The sequence below is a fragment of the Motacilla alba genome, chromosome 1 (genome assembly GCF_015832195.1).
Source record: "Motacilla alba alba isolate MOTALB_02 chromosome 1, Motacilla_alba_V1.0_pri, whole genome shotgun sequence".
Classification (NCBI taxonomy): Eukaryota; Metazoa; Chordata; class Aves; order Passeriformes; family Motacillidae; genus Motacilla; species Motacilla alba.
Genome location: NC_052016.1, coordinates 62,301,504 through 62,316,368, shown reverse-complemented (window position 1 = coordinate 62,316,368; position 14,865 = coordinate 62,301,504). Strand labels below are relative to the sequence as shown.

Genomic DNA, 14,865 nt, shown 5'->3' with positions numbered 1-14,865 from the left:
AGCTCAGCAAGGGACACTGCGGACGCCAAGCTCTGAGCAGGGTGAGCCACCCACGCAGCTTAGGAGGCACGTGAACAACCTGCACAGATGTGTTGTGGCACGAAGCACTTGGGGAGAAAAACTGGCACTGGGCACCTTTTTGTGGGTGCCCTGCTCTGTGCCGGCTGGGTGGGGAAAGGGAAGGGGAGCTGGGCCCTCTGGTACCTTACACCCACTCTGGCATTGGCCCTTTCTTTGTTATCAGATACCTCGGCCTGTGGATAAACAGTGAAAGTCAAATGATAAACACTCTACCCTTGGGCTACTGCTGACAGTACTGGCTTTTCCTAAGGCAACACAACAATCCAAGTGCATCACTGTGTGTTTCTAAGAGAAAAAACTTTTTTCCTCTACCTGTCCCAAGAAAAATTTTATCTTTTCCATTGTAAATCCACCATCCCTTCAGCAGGTAAAACCCCAACTTTTTGTTGTACCGTGGAGTTCAACAGTGGGAGGTGTTACCCTGAAATCAAACTATCACAAAAAAAAAGATTGAAATATCACAATAAATGTGTTTTAGTTGCACATAAGGAGCCCCAGTGGGGATAATGTGTGTGTCACTGCACTCCATAAAATATTCAAAGACCATTCTGAGTATCCCAGCTTTTTGGAAGTATAAGAAATTTATCTACAAAGTAACTCTCCTTTGTTTCAGACTAAATATGCCTGTCTTCCTGATTCAGAGCAATAAACTGAATTTGCACTCAATTACAGCTCAACTTTTTCCATCTTCTACCTGAGGAAATATTTTAGGGCTTTAATAGGAGCTCTCTGAACAGCTGGAGAGCAAGAAACTCACCTGCCTCCATCCCTGCATTGCAGCAGAAGAAACTGCACAAAACAAGGTAGCTAAAGGGGCAGGGGAAAAAAAGATTCTCTGCTATTCCAATACTCTGTTTCATCTTAAGTAGAGTTAATTCTCAGACAACAGGAAAAGGCCCTGAACCATTCAATAGGAATTAAGCCATAATTACTTGGTGCTCTTATCTGTTTGTTGGGGTTTTTTGTTGCCAAGAGGTTACTAAATATTTCCAAAATATGTTTTCTTCAATTCTTAATTTGTAGCCACCTAAAATCTAGAATGATGTAATTATAAATAGACAAAAAATCTTTACAGTCCTAAAGTACATGTAAAAAAAAAAATCTCTGCACTGCTAAAGTACTCCAGCTTCCACATATTTAAATTTCATTATATTTGTTTCCTTTAAAGAGAGCAGTCCTCAGGCTAAGGCATGGTTAAAGTACTTTTGAGAAATGTTTGTCCTTGCTTTCATAACTTAAAATCATTCCATCTAATAAAGACCAAAGGAAGAAAACCCTGGTTGATTTTTCCTGCCCTTACCATTTATTTTCTAAAGTGGAAAAGAGAAATTAGGGAACTTCAACAATGAGTGAAATTGCAATAAATTACAGCAGCAGATGATAAACACACAGCGTATATATATTAATTCTGTTTCTTTAATTATCCATTTCCAGTCTGTCTACCTCCTCTGAGATTACTTCCAGCATTCCAAAGCCCTAAGCAGCCTCTAATAATAATAACAACAACAACATACTTCCTTCCCCCCAAATTGCTCAATGCCCCAGGCCATCAAAATTCAGTTCTCCACAGCAACAGGTTTAGTTGTGTAATGCTGAGTATCAAGAGGAGAAGCTTTAGCATACTAAAAAGATTCCCCCACCCTCCAAAACTTGAAAACTAAAGAACATTCCTCACAGAATTTCATGCTATTCTTACAAGAAGATATCAACATTTTGATAATTTGGCAGTTTATTGGGGTGGAGGGGAACTAAAAACAAGTAACTTATATAATCTACATCGTAAAGCTGTTACTCTTTAACTCAAAGCATTTAGCTTTATGGCAGAGCAATATAAAAAGTGCCCAACAACACTTCTAAAACCTCATAAAATAAGATGCTTTACAGTAACTTCATACTTCTGTGTTATTCTGTGAGTCCATAGATACTCAGTTTCTTCAGATCCCTGCAAAAGCACTGTGGCCACTTCAGATTAATGCAAATGAGTTCTTCATGGAGCAGATCCCAAATACAGACATACAACACGCACACTTTCTCTCTGTGTAATCTCAGAGGGACACAAGCTTGGAACTGAGCCTGTATACCAGTTCCCCCAAAACAGCTACCAGCACCAAAAGGCAAATTAACATTTGGCTGCTCATCCAAATACTAAATAAGGAAAGAAAAAAAAAAAAAAAAAAAAAAGGTACAGTCTACGGAGGGGCAGGTGGTTTTCCCTACAGCCATGTGAAAAGCAGCAAAGCTTCTGGCCTCTCCTGAGACTCGAAAATTGATATTTCTTCAGTGAAGTGTGGAAAACAGAGAGCAGCAAGATGCAGTGGCTGACCTGTAGTTGCATTTTAGCTGAAGTGAGTGGAAGGATTTAAATGGATGCTTTATATAAGCTACTCCTAGAAATGCAGACATGTCTTCAACGATTGTGTTCCCCTCTTCTTCCTCCTAGCTCCCTCTAGCGCTTTTAAGGACATACGGCCTTTTCCCTCCTGATTTATTTCACGCAAATACAGTTGCTAAGATGTTGCTTGGTTTAGTTGGGGTTTTGGGGGTCTTTAAGATCTGCAATAGCTCTTTTAAACTGCTCGTGAGATTTTACTGAATGTGTTATTCATATGTACAATCACTCCAGAAACCAAGCACTGACACTGGCCTTTCTACCAGAAACTTTTGTATATTAATACTTTATGTACAGGCCAGTGTATTTAAAAGTTTACTCATTTTAAAGGCATCCTGTTCCATCATTAGAGAAAGTCAACAAAAATTAATGCCTTTCCTTGAGCATTCTCACTCCCAAGGGAAGTGTGTCTAAACAGAAGGTTACTACAGCCCAACAGCTGAAAAATATAACATATTAAAATTTTATGTCTGCCCTAAAGTCACTTATAAAATGTTAATTGTGCCCCTTATCTACTGTGTCCCAACACAAAACACAAATAAGAACCATACCTGCACTCCCACTTTTATGAGTGGAGGAACAGTGAACTAATGACCACATCAGGCTTTTTACCTGCAGATTCATGCAAACAGAAACTAGTCCCCCAAAATCAGTGATTGCCTGAAGAGCCAAGTAGGTATTTTAAAAGTAATTAAAGCTTTCACCTCTCCAAACTGCTCCTATCCCAGTTCTGTACAGTCAATCACCTTAGTGGCCATGTTGGTTTGTTTGTTTCTTTAAGGTCCATTCACAGAATTAAAAATGGGAAGAGGAAAGACCATTTCAAGAAGTGCAAAAATAAGAGCTTTGCTGAAGACCTAAAACCACTCATCACATGTGTGCCAATCTTGCAGTTTCTGTAGCAGTGCACTAAAAAACACTTTTCTTCATGGAATTGAATTTTAAGTGTGTAAAAGCATTTATCTGTGATCTCCCTTTTCTGAAACAGCCAAACAATATTAATAGGGTTTAGTCTTCTTGAAAGGTCTGAATTTAGTTACTGGTCTTCACGTATCTTCATCAAGCACTTTCCTTTATGTTCGGCAGCACTGAGTACTGCAGGTTAAGACATCCCCTTATGGGCTCACTAATGTGAAAAACCCTATAGATGTTCCCTACAACTTCCTTGCTGGTCAAAGACAATGGAGCACCCCAAATCAGAACTTTAAACTTCCTAAGAGTGCCTGAAGCTGAAAGCTGAAAGTTAGGGTATATTCACCTCAGTAATGGTGATACACAGTGAAAATGCTGGGCAGATCCACTGCCCTTTGATGCCTATAATTTCTTGAAACACAATGTGTGGCTGGTTCTGACAAGCTGGAAGGCAGTTGGGGATTTAAGACCTTTCCTCTACTGACCACTACTAAAGAAGGCTAAAGCATTTTTCATCAGATGCTTTCCAGATGACTTGCGGACAAACAAATATAAGTTAAATTTAAAACACAAGTTAAACGCTCCTGTGAGGCACTCACTGTAACACCCAATTTAGTATGAGGAAAGTGAGGTGACACCAAGCAAACACCCAAAGGTGTGCACTCCAAAATGTACTGTTAAAGAATACCAGGAGATAGGAATAATCATTCTGGATAAGACAAAGCTCCATTAAATCCCATCTCTAAGAGGGGCTGACACCAAGAGCAAAGTAGAAAAAGAAACATGTACCAGAGGAAGGACTACTCTACTCTTCTTCTGCTTCTGGCAAGTCAGCACCTTTGAAGCCTCAAACAAAATCACCATGATGAATAGTTACACACCTTTCACTCCAAAGATCCCAAAAGAGCACTATTCCCCTTCTAGGGGAACTCTTAAATCACTTCTGCAATACTCAGACACAACAGATTGCTCAAGATTGCTTCTGACTGTCAAGACTGAGCCTCCAAGACAGCTCAGAGACTGCTGTTTCCTGTAGATGAGGGACCAAACAAGCCAAGCTCCAGCATCAATTTATTGCATTCCAGTTAGTTCCTTCTTCAGGGCAGCAAAGTCAGGATTTACCTGCGGAGCCATTGTATTTTTCAAGAGGTCACCCCAAGACAAGAAAACAGGTAAAAACCAGAAAGTCCCATATAGAGCCATGGTGTTATACCCATGAAGAAGATGAGTTCAAACCTAAGTGTCAGCTCCTATTTATGTCACACTATGTGATCTTGGAAAAGCCACTTAGTCTCCCCACAGGAAAATTTATGCATTCAAAACCATAAGGTGCTTTGACACTACAGTGATGGAACCCAAACAAACACAGCAGGCAGTACCTAGCTTACTCGTGTCCTTCTCCTGCAGACTGGGATAACTGTCCTGCAGTTTGTGTGATGCAGGTCTCCAGAAACCATGCCCGCAGACACAACAAACTTCTGAGTCTCTTCTCATACAGGTTAAGAATTCTACTAAAGCAGAACAGTCAAAACAAAACCAGAATAATACTAGGCTAAAAGTCTAAACTGCTGCTTTTAGATGAAGAATTACAGTTTTTTCCAAGTGTCAAAGAATGAAACCCAAGCATTACTATAATTCTTGAAAAACAGCTGCTAAACCTAAGCAAATGTTGCCCTAAATTGACTTGCCTAAAGTCACATAAGAAAATCTCTGGTGCCAACACTGCTCCCCTGAAGAAAGAGAACCCACATCTTCTCACATTTTGCTCTTTACCAGTTTTGTCCTGCAAGGACATTAGTTTACATATTGGAAAAGGATAGGGGACCTTGAGAACTCATCAAGCTCAAGTTGCACAAAGAGAGATTGTCTTCACAAGTACTCCAAAGTCATTCCTCCTGACAAACAATTAAGTATATTCATCACTTTTCAGATTGCAAACATATTTGCCTTCATGTGACAGATACATGGCCAGTCGATGAAACACAGGGTGCTTGCACTTCTGTGTCCCACAGTAAATATTTTACCATCACTTTAATGTTATCTTCCTGTTAGGTGGTGAACAGATCCTGTCGTCATGAAGCCTTTGTCTCAGATTTTAGTAACATATTTTTATGGTCCCTGGAAGGAACCTCCAATGCCTTCCTAAAGATCTCTGTAGTCTATTCTGGCCAAAAATTGACTGTATTGAGCAAATTAACTGGTAGGGTATTCTTTGAAGTCCCCAGTGGGGAAAACCTGTCCATGCATATTCCCACACTACTAAAAAGCCATCTGCTGTTCCCCTTACCCATGTTGCCCAACAACTGACATTACAAATTAATTATTATGTCAGACACATACAACTACAAAATGTCCAATTAAGGCCTGAGTTCCTTTTGTTTTAATTAATAAACCAGGGTCATGCCTTGAAGTCCTTAAATGGCAGCAGGCATGCTGAGGACAGGCATTTTTTAGCCAAGTCTGCTCTGAACAAGGACCAACATGAGCAGTGCATTCATCTTCTGGACAATTTCTGTTTTGGAGGGAGAGCAGCTCTGGCATCTGGGTGTGCTTTGATTCAACTCAATTTGTAGCCTCAACAGTGGGGATCCCTGACAGGCTCTGGATACCTGGAAGAAAACCACTCACCACATGACAGAAATGGCAAGCTCTAGATGTATAGATTGTAACAGGTCAAATATATTCATGGAAATCTTCTTGGCAAACATCATTCCTCGAGACATCTCCTAATGAAATCTGACAGCTTCAACATCACACAGCACACAGATCTATACTCACAAACTTTGTCACACCCTCTGAAAACAATTTAAGAAATCAGTTCTCTCATGTTAATGATCGTCACATACCTGTTCCTTTCCCACAGAAGCAATTGATAATTTTCTTCTCTGTGTGTGCTTTGGCAGTGTGCATTCACAAAATAACTTTTCTGCCATCAAAATCTACGCCTCTGAAGGGTAAAAGACTGCTACTGTCCACTTATAAAAGTCATGTTTAGCTCTGAAAATAAGTGAGCTGTATGCCTCTCAAATAAAAAAAGAGTCTCAAGCTGTATCAGCCCAGACATGAGAAGTTATCTACTGTCTTTGCAAAAAAATATTATATTTTTAGCTAGATGCTATCTGAGCCTGATCACCTGCAGAACATATTTTCTAATATATTTGCATGTAGTACCTTGAATTTATGAGAGGTGTAGACCCAACAGCAGAATTCCAAGAGAAAAGTCTCAAAACTGTTTCTTTCAGAACTGCAGTGCTCATAAGGACGCAAAATTATGTCTGGCATTGTTGCAAATTTTGGAGTTTCCGCCCAAGTACCGCTGAAAAGAAATGGCTTGTTTTCTAAGAGCAGGCAGAACCCCGTGAGAAGGTGACCCAGCAAGAGTCGTATCAGTTCGACTTTCCATGACCACAGCAAGGCAGTCTCCCCTAGCTGTCATCATGGGATGAAATTACTTTCACAAGCACAAGAACTTCCAGTGAAATATTTCAGCACACAAAGGCCTGTATCCAGAGAGCTGCATGGCAGCCAGGTAACCAAGGATGTGAACATAAGCTATTTAATACCTTGTCATTTAGCCCAACAACAACATTACCTATTTTTATGTTTTCCGATTTAAAAAAAACCCTAAAAACAGATGGCACAGAAGTTCAAAAGCAATAAATAGTATGACACTGTGACAGTTTACACAGACTGGCTTTTCTTTCAAAACTAAAGACAGTTCTATATGATTCCTACACTTACGAAATAGGACCTTATTTGGATTTAAAATAAGTCTGAAAGAGATTGTTTTGTTCTTCTCAAAACAATAAATAATGTTGTTACTATCAGTAAAGGACTTTTAAAAATTCAAATATTTACTCTGGTGCCCCAAAGCTTAACAGCTTCTTGAACAAGAGCAGCTTTTAAAAAGATTTTGTATCTTGACACTAATTTCAAGTGCTGGAGAATCTCTGAAGTCCATTAATAACATAGTGCAACAGTTAATTGGTTACCACTTTCAATGTTTTGGGGTTTTTTCCTTTTCTGAAAATTCATAATCTCTTTTACTTTCTGCTCCCTGAAGCCATGACTCCTGTGTTCATAAACATGCTCTTTGAAGGCTCTCCTTTTTATTCATCCATGGGTATGTCATCAAATCACTTCAACTAATTCAGAATTTACTTCTTCATCACCACCTACATGAAGTGTACATATACAGTTTTCCAACACCTACAGCTACTACTGACTTCAATTAAAAAATGTCTTGAAATCAAACCTGATTGTATTATGGAAGTGAGATCATTAATACTGCAAAAGAAATCTCCCACTCTGCATTCAGTGTTTTCAGCTCCTGTCAGCTCTTGGCTACCCCTTATCTACAGTGATTGTCCACTGCCTGTTGCCCATGAGTCTTGACACCTTGAAATATTTTCAGATACTGTTCCTCATCTTTTAAGGCATATCCAGCCTCTTCCCATGGTCATTAACTTCACAAAGCTTTGAGTCCGTCTTTCGAAAGAGTCAGCCAACATGCTCTTTGATTCAATCAAATGCATGAGGCTATGCCATCATTTGTCATCTTTCCACTCTGTGTGGCCTAGATAAAACTGTCAGAAAGAATTGTGCATTTCCTTTCAACTGTGTGTTCATTTGGGGATTTTTTTTTTTTTTGGCAAACAAGCATCCAATGACTGAATGCCAAAAAATTATATAGAAATTTAAATATTCTTATTGACAGTAATATTTTCAAGATTGAGTTTCTTAGCCAGAATACATCAAACCCATTATATAACTGAAATACTAGACATTTTATAATATGTTTCCTATTAATCATGTTGAATATTTCGCTTCATGACAATCCTTAAAATTTTGGAGTTTTACATAAAAAAAAATTAATTCTCACTCTCCGTAAATTTTCGAAAGTGTTCTTTCAGTCTTTAATTACTGCTGGAATATGATGGATTTGTTCACAGTTACATGATTATTTGCAATATTAATCTTCATTCTCTCTACAGGAATACAGAACAGTTCTGTATTTTCAGCATCATTGTTGACAACTTTAGCAGAGCCAACAGACAAATGTCTCCGTTCTTTTTGCTCCTGGTACTTTTAAACTTCTTATTAGCCTTAAATCCTAAAGAAAATCCAGTGAGTTTTCTGTAATCATCTACATAAAACTTACTTGTACTAATTCCTATATATTGGCTGCTGCCTTGGAACCATTTCTAAATCAAGACAATCAGACTTGCTGTCCCTTTGCTGAAACCCTCTTTTTGTATTTGTATCTATTCCAAACAGCCATGTGTTCCCACATCCCCAGCCACTCCCCAGCTTCAGGGAATGCTCTTGTAGGCAGGGCTAGAACTGTATCAGTGATGTAGCAGCACATCACATTGCACAATGGAGATCTGCTGAGTTCCTCAAGTTTTTGCAGCAATCTTCTCCCACGGCCTGATGACTGTGCTGAACCTTAGGGACCCTGGTGAGGAGACAGTTTACAGCGTGGAGGGAGTTCAGCAAGGGAGGAAAAACAATGGATAACATATCTGCATTTTTAACCAGCATTTAACTCCTACCCAAGCAACCAGAATAGCATAAAAATATCTCAGCAAATCGTCTGCTAGCATCTTCCCTTCCCTGACAAAAGGGAAGAAGAATTGTAGGGAAGTGTATCTGCTCACATTCATGCTGCTTTCTTGAAGGGAAAAACTTTTCCAAACAACACACAACCTAAAGACCACCAAGCCAGCTTGACCTCAGAGTACATTCAAACCTGTCCTCGTTCAAACTGCCTTCAACCTAAAGCACTTTATCTTTTACTTCCATATTTTGCCTGAGGCTATGTGTGATGCTTGCAAACAGAGCAGTACAGATGTTGCAAGCAGATACAGACCTAAACATGGATTGTAATGTAAAAGACAAGACCTATTAATGGTCTGCAGATAAAAAGTAGGACAAAAGGTCAACACAATTTCTAAGTAATAAGCTTTTATTTAGAAGGTTCAGCCTTTTTTGGCTCACTTACTTAAACTAATTTGTAAAAAAAAAAAAAATTACCCCTCCCCTCATTCCCCACAGATTTTTCCCAGGCACTAAATGATACACACAATATTTGCCCTAACAGAGGTCTACAACCAGCATGCAGTCCTGCACCCACTCTATGAGGTTCAATTTGGGGCTTATTTCTAACAACAAATAAATCATATATTGCAGACAGCTTCTCTTGTGGCCAAAAGCAACAGGTAGTGAATGACCACCATGAACTGGTAGTCCAAAATAAGTTTTGCTTATTTGCAGAAGTGAAAGAGAGCTGTCTGACTGCCAGTGAACTGCAGAGAGTACACAATTAAAAGGTACACTTGAAGAGGGAAAGCTGATACAGCCATGCCTCCCTGCTGACATATGAAAATAGGCAAAACAAAGAGCTGAATGCTCAGGACACTACAGCTGCTGGATGTGAACCCTCCCCACATATTATTAATCCCTCTGTATTCAGCAGTCTCCAGTGCCTTGACTTACAAAGCCACACACAACTTCCTTCCCACACTCAAGAGCAAACAAACTGTATTTTTGCTGCAATAAATTTGTATGTATAAATTTGTACAAGTGCCTTCATGCCACATTGCCACGGGATCTTTAGGAAAGACCACCCAAAGATATGCTGTCCACACATTTCAAAACCCAGTTATGCAGCAGTACTTTCTTCCATCTTAATTATTGTCTCTTGAGGCAGGAAAAGCAAGGTACAAATATTACTGTGATATCAGAAAGGGTGTTGGTAACTAATGCTGTAAAAGAATTTTAAAATGTTGTTTCACAGTTTATCAAGTTGCTCTAAGGACACATTGCTGTAAAAATGAGAATTCTAGCCCTTACTGCCATCACCTCCCTTGCATCAGTTCTAGGAATGACATGACTGCAGAGGCAGGCAGATCAGCCTGCTGGGCATCATGAAAATTTAACAGCCAGAAAAAAACAAACCCCTCTTACCTCCTCTAAAAGTGCAGCTTTTGAAGAAATGAGAAGTGTGGAGGACTTACGAAATGCAAATTGTGTGAAATTTTTGGAACTACCTCTATCAATACGGACAATATTAAAAGAACAAAAGGAAAAAAAATCCATCCAATCACAAACATTTTAGTGGAGTGTGCAATTTAAAAATATTTCTACAATCTGTGGCAGGAAAAACAGTTAAAGAAATCCCATCCCTTTCTGCTGATTTCTACACCCAGGTTGCAACCACACATCTTGATCTGTTAATGCAAGGGTTGTAACACCTTGCTACGAATTTGTTAACAAAATAATTTCATTCCTAAAAACGATCCTTCACTTTAAGTGAAGGCAAATTATGCTATCAAACACCTTCTCAAGTTAATGGTTCCTCACAAACTTGACAGAAACCAATTCCACACACTTCACTATGATAAACAGCAGTGTTTGATGGGCTTATTTTTTTAAATACACATTAAATGTATGTGTCGAGAAGCATTTAATCTTATTAAAGTTGTTTTTTTTTTTATTTTATGCCAGCTTGAATGTATTCTAAATTGTGATTACTTTGTAACAAATAGCATATGTATCCACTTCTGTGAGAGGAATGTCAAATTCTTACACTGGAGTCACTTGAGGAACATGCCTTAAGAAAAAAGGCTATTTTTTTTTTCCTTAAGAAGAAAGTGTTACAAAGATTTGGGCCCACAATTCACTTAGTGAAAGAATGTCAAACATATTTTTAACACAGCTTCTTTGGTTCCAGTCGTTCAAGAATTTTACAGGGAAAAAAGGTAACAACAAAGTTAAGGCTAAGCACTCATGAGAGAAACCCATTTGCCTCCACTGTCTGTGAAAAGGCAGGAGGGGATTTTGATCCAGCAGAACTGAGAACACAGAGAGGTCCAGGCTCTGCTGTGTGATAAGACCACCCAAAATAACCTAGATACAGTAAGTATTCTGCCCATCCCACCACTTTGCTCATACTGTAGAAGTAGTTGTCTCAAACATTTTAAATTGAGATAAATGACACCAACAATAAAATTAGAAAGCAATCCATCGATTTCCAGATGCTCCTCATTTTGCACCTAGACCACCTCCAATTTCCTGAGAAAAGCACAAATACCAAGTGGCTGCAAAGCAAATGAGATGGGGAAGGTTATTCAGATAAATATAGCTGAGCCAAATAAGTTTTTGTGGGTTCTTCTGGGGTTTTTTTGGTTTTGTTTGGGTTTTTTTATTTGGTTGGTTTTTTGGGGTTTGTTTGTTTGTTTTGGTGGGTTTTCAGTGGGGTTTTTTTTTAATTTGGTTTTTTGTTGTTGTTTGGTTTGGGGTTTTGTTTTGGTTTTGTTTGTGTTTTGTTTGTATTTTTTTTTGTTTGGTTGGGTTTTTTGTATTTTTTGAACCCCAACCAGTCCTGTGAGTAATGACACAAAGGAACAGGGCAGTCCAAGAAGTACAGGAACATCTGGACTGTTTCTTTCTTTGACACTGCCAATTTTAAATGTTCAGGGGACTGTGGCTTCCCTGACCCTTCAAAACATTTATAAACAAATGCAAATAAGGTAAATATTAATAGGAGAATGCTCCCTCCCATTCTTGCTGCTCCTGTTCCTCACACCTTACTGCTGGTTTCACACCTCTACAAAGTTAAGCCAAACCAAGTGCTGATGCAGCACATTGGGCAGGGAAAAAAATCCACAAAATTAAGGGAAAAAAAATTAAGGGAAAAAAAAATTAAGGGAAAAAAAAATTAAGGGAAAAAAATCCACAAAAAAAATTAGATTTTTCTTCAACTAAATTAATTTCCCCACAGGAAACAGTGACTAAGGACTGTTTAGTCCAGAATATTCTTATGAAGAGCTCTATTGTTGAGCCTCCACCCCACAACACATATCAACCCTGTTTTCTAAGGTTTTAGTCAAATTCCCTTTCGTACATTTGAAACTTTACATGTTTCAGTTTTATTTGAAAGTGGTTATTTCGCCACACACAATAATAACTTCAGGTTGTTGCCCTATGCCTCCTTTTGATGGCTTTTATTAGTTCAAGTCCAGTTCTACAGCAGGCACTGCCTCCCTGGCCTTTGCACAGCAGCTACCAAGACCAGTACCAGCCCATCAGCCTTCTATCAGCTGGCACCACAAGGGCAGCTGTCCCCACACTTGAGTTTAAAAGTCAAAAGGCAAATCAAAATGAAGTTGTAGGGGTCCCCAGAGATCGTCTCTTCAGAGTGGGAACACCACAAATTCATTAATTCTTGCAGATTGCTTAATGTCTCCTACATGTTCATGTAATGAAAATAGTTTGTGTGCATACTTTACCTGCAGGCAAACCCACAAAGAGCCATCAAAAGGATCAGAATACTTTACAACCACAAGCCTTACTTCAGAAAGTACCAGTGAAAATTTATTTCAGAGAAATATATTGCTGTGTTCGCATGGAAAAACTAAGATAAAAAGGGTTTTAGGCATCCATTTATTTTGGATTCCTTTCATCATATACATCTACTGCCTGGTTTCCAGAAATCTCAGGCCCTTTCAAGTGCACTTGTAATCACAGGCTTTCAGATCTTGTTAATTCATTGACATCACCCAAAATTAGAGGGCAGAGTTTTAGGTCTTGATCAGTGTGGTGGGGCTGTGGCACAGCAAAGGCAACACATGCTGCTCAGCTTGGTCTGACATAACCTAACATCCACAGCAGTCCTTGCTCCCTGTGCTCACGCAGCTGCCTGGAATCTTTGCTGGCAATGAACACCAAGACTGTAAGACAGAAATATGGCTCAAACTGAAAATGCCTCTCCTACATAAACAGATGAAATTCATTGCACTACCAGTTTCCAAATGCAGACCTTGGAGAAAATGCCAGCCAGTGGATGGTTAAGAGTTTCAGCATATTGGGCCAGATTCCAAAACCCTCAAGCCAGTTAGTAATTAACAGACATCTAGGTCCTTCACATGAAAGAAGTCTATTGTTAAAACAGTGACACAAATTTTTCCTTTCCTTTCCCTAGCCAGTCTCTGCCTGTGTTTTAAGATTCCCTTAGGACTACAACAGCCTATGATTTTAGAACCTCCACTTCTCAAACAGACAATTTGTTAGACTCTTAGTTGCCAAGAATGCAAACATGCTTACACCAGAGGTAGAACAAAATTAATTTACAGGCTTCTCAGAGACCCATAATCTCCCCTTTCTTTCATTTAATACCTGGGGGAAAAAATTATGTGAATAACCTTCTACCATATCTACAATAGCAAAAGAATTACAAAACACAGTAACAAAACATACTGAGGACCTGTAAATACTCTGAGTCCAATTAGTGAGCAACATACCTACAGGGAATATTAGCCTGTATCTTCATACATAATGATGTGTTGCAGCAAAATTTCTAAGATAAACCAAAGGCTGCCTCACTAAAACCATTTTGCTGGTAATCAATTTGTAAAGTAGGAATGATCTATGATTTGCACTGAATTGCCTGTTCTCTGTTCTGTTACCTTACTGAAGATAGACTTAGGAATAACAAGAGACTACATACAAACCACAGAAACTAATCAATGTTATAAAAGAGAAGATTATATTACAGTTGCATTCTGAAAGGATGAAGTGCAGACATTCTGCAAGGGAGCAAGTTAAATCACCAAGGATAACAAGGAGAATGTGACAGAGCAGGAGCTGGCAGAATTACTCCATGGATATGATGATACTTTAAGAAGTCAGTAAAACAAGAAGCCAAGCCCAGCAGAAAATAACAGAAAGCTCTATCAGAATTTAAAACAAAAACAAAACCAAAAACAAAACAATGACAACAACAACAAAAAAAAAAAAACCCCACAAACATTTTCTGAATGCCCAAATCCCCATGGCTTTCCAAATTAGTGCACTACAACAAAAGTCTATGGCTTTGACTGCTTTGCTGTTCGCTGGAGTTTGACTGGTGTGTCTCTACCTTGCCTAAGTGTATCTGGTCATACAAGGAAAACCCCAAATTCCCACTGCATTCAAGATGAAAAAAACCATCCCTGGAGAAGAGAACTAGGTTAATTCCTTTAGGACCAGGTTCACCTCCTCCCACTCCAAGGAGCTACTTGCACTCTGCCTGTCCATGCAATTGTTCATTTTTACTCTCGACATATGACCAGACCCATGTAATGAAAGCTTAATTCAGCAACTCAGTCAGCAGCACCATTCACCAGGACAGTCGGTCCTTTCGCTGTAACCCCATGGGAGAGCTGCCCTCACCTCTGGATACAGGTAATCAGTCCAGGTCCATGCTGCAGAGCCCCAGGAAGCTCACACTGCTGCTGGAGGAGCTGCAGGCAGGTTGCTGGGATGTCAGATCAGCGTTGCTTGCAAGCTTCTGCCACCTATCAAGTTGGGAAGGTCTGAGCTTACTGGTTCACCAGCAGAATTTGCTGCTATGTTGCAGAAAGCCCATCTTACAGTTCCAGGCTAAAAGCAAAATGAAGGAAACCCAGGCTTGTTTCAATAGTGCCTCATTAATTTTATCC

At 39.3% G+C, this 14,865-nt stretch overlaps 1 protein-coding gene across 6 annotated transcripts in view; it reads right to left on the bottom strand.

Moving 5' to 3' along the window:
• CAB39L (calcium binding protein 39 like) overlaps positions 1–14,865 on the bottom strand; it is a 61,320-nt gene that overhangs the window by 45,219 nt on the left and 1,236 nt on the right. For all 6 annotated transcript variants that reach the window (XM_038135137.1, XM_038135165.1, XM_038135155.1 and 3 more), the window contains exon 2: positions 14,597–14,806. The gene's annotated coding sequence lies outside the window, so the exon portion shown is untranslated. The remainder of the gene's footprint in view (positions 1–14,596; positions 14,807–14,865) is intronic.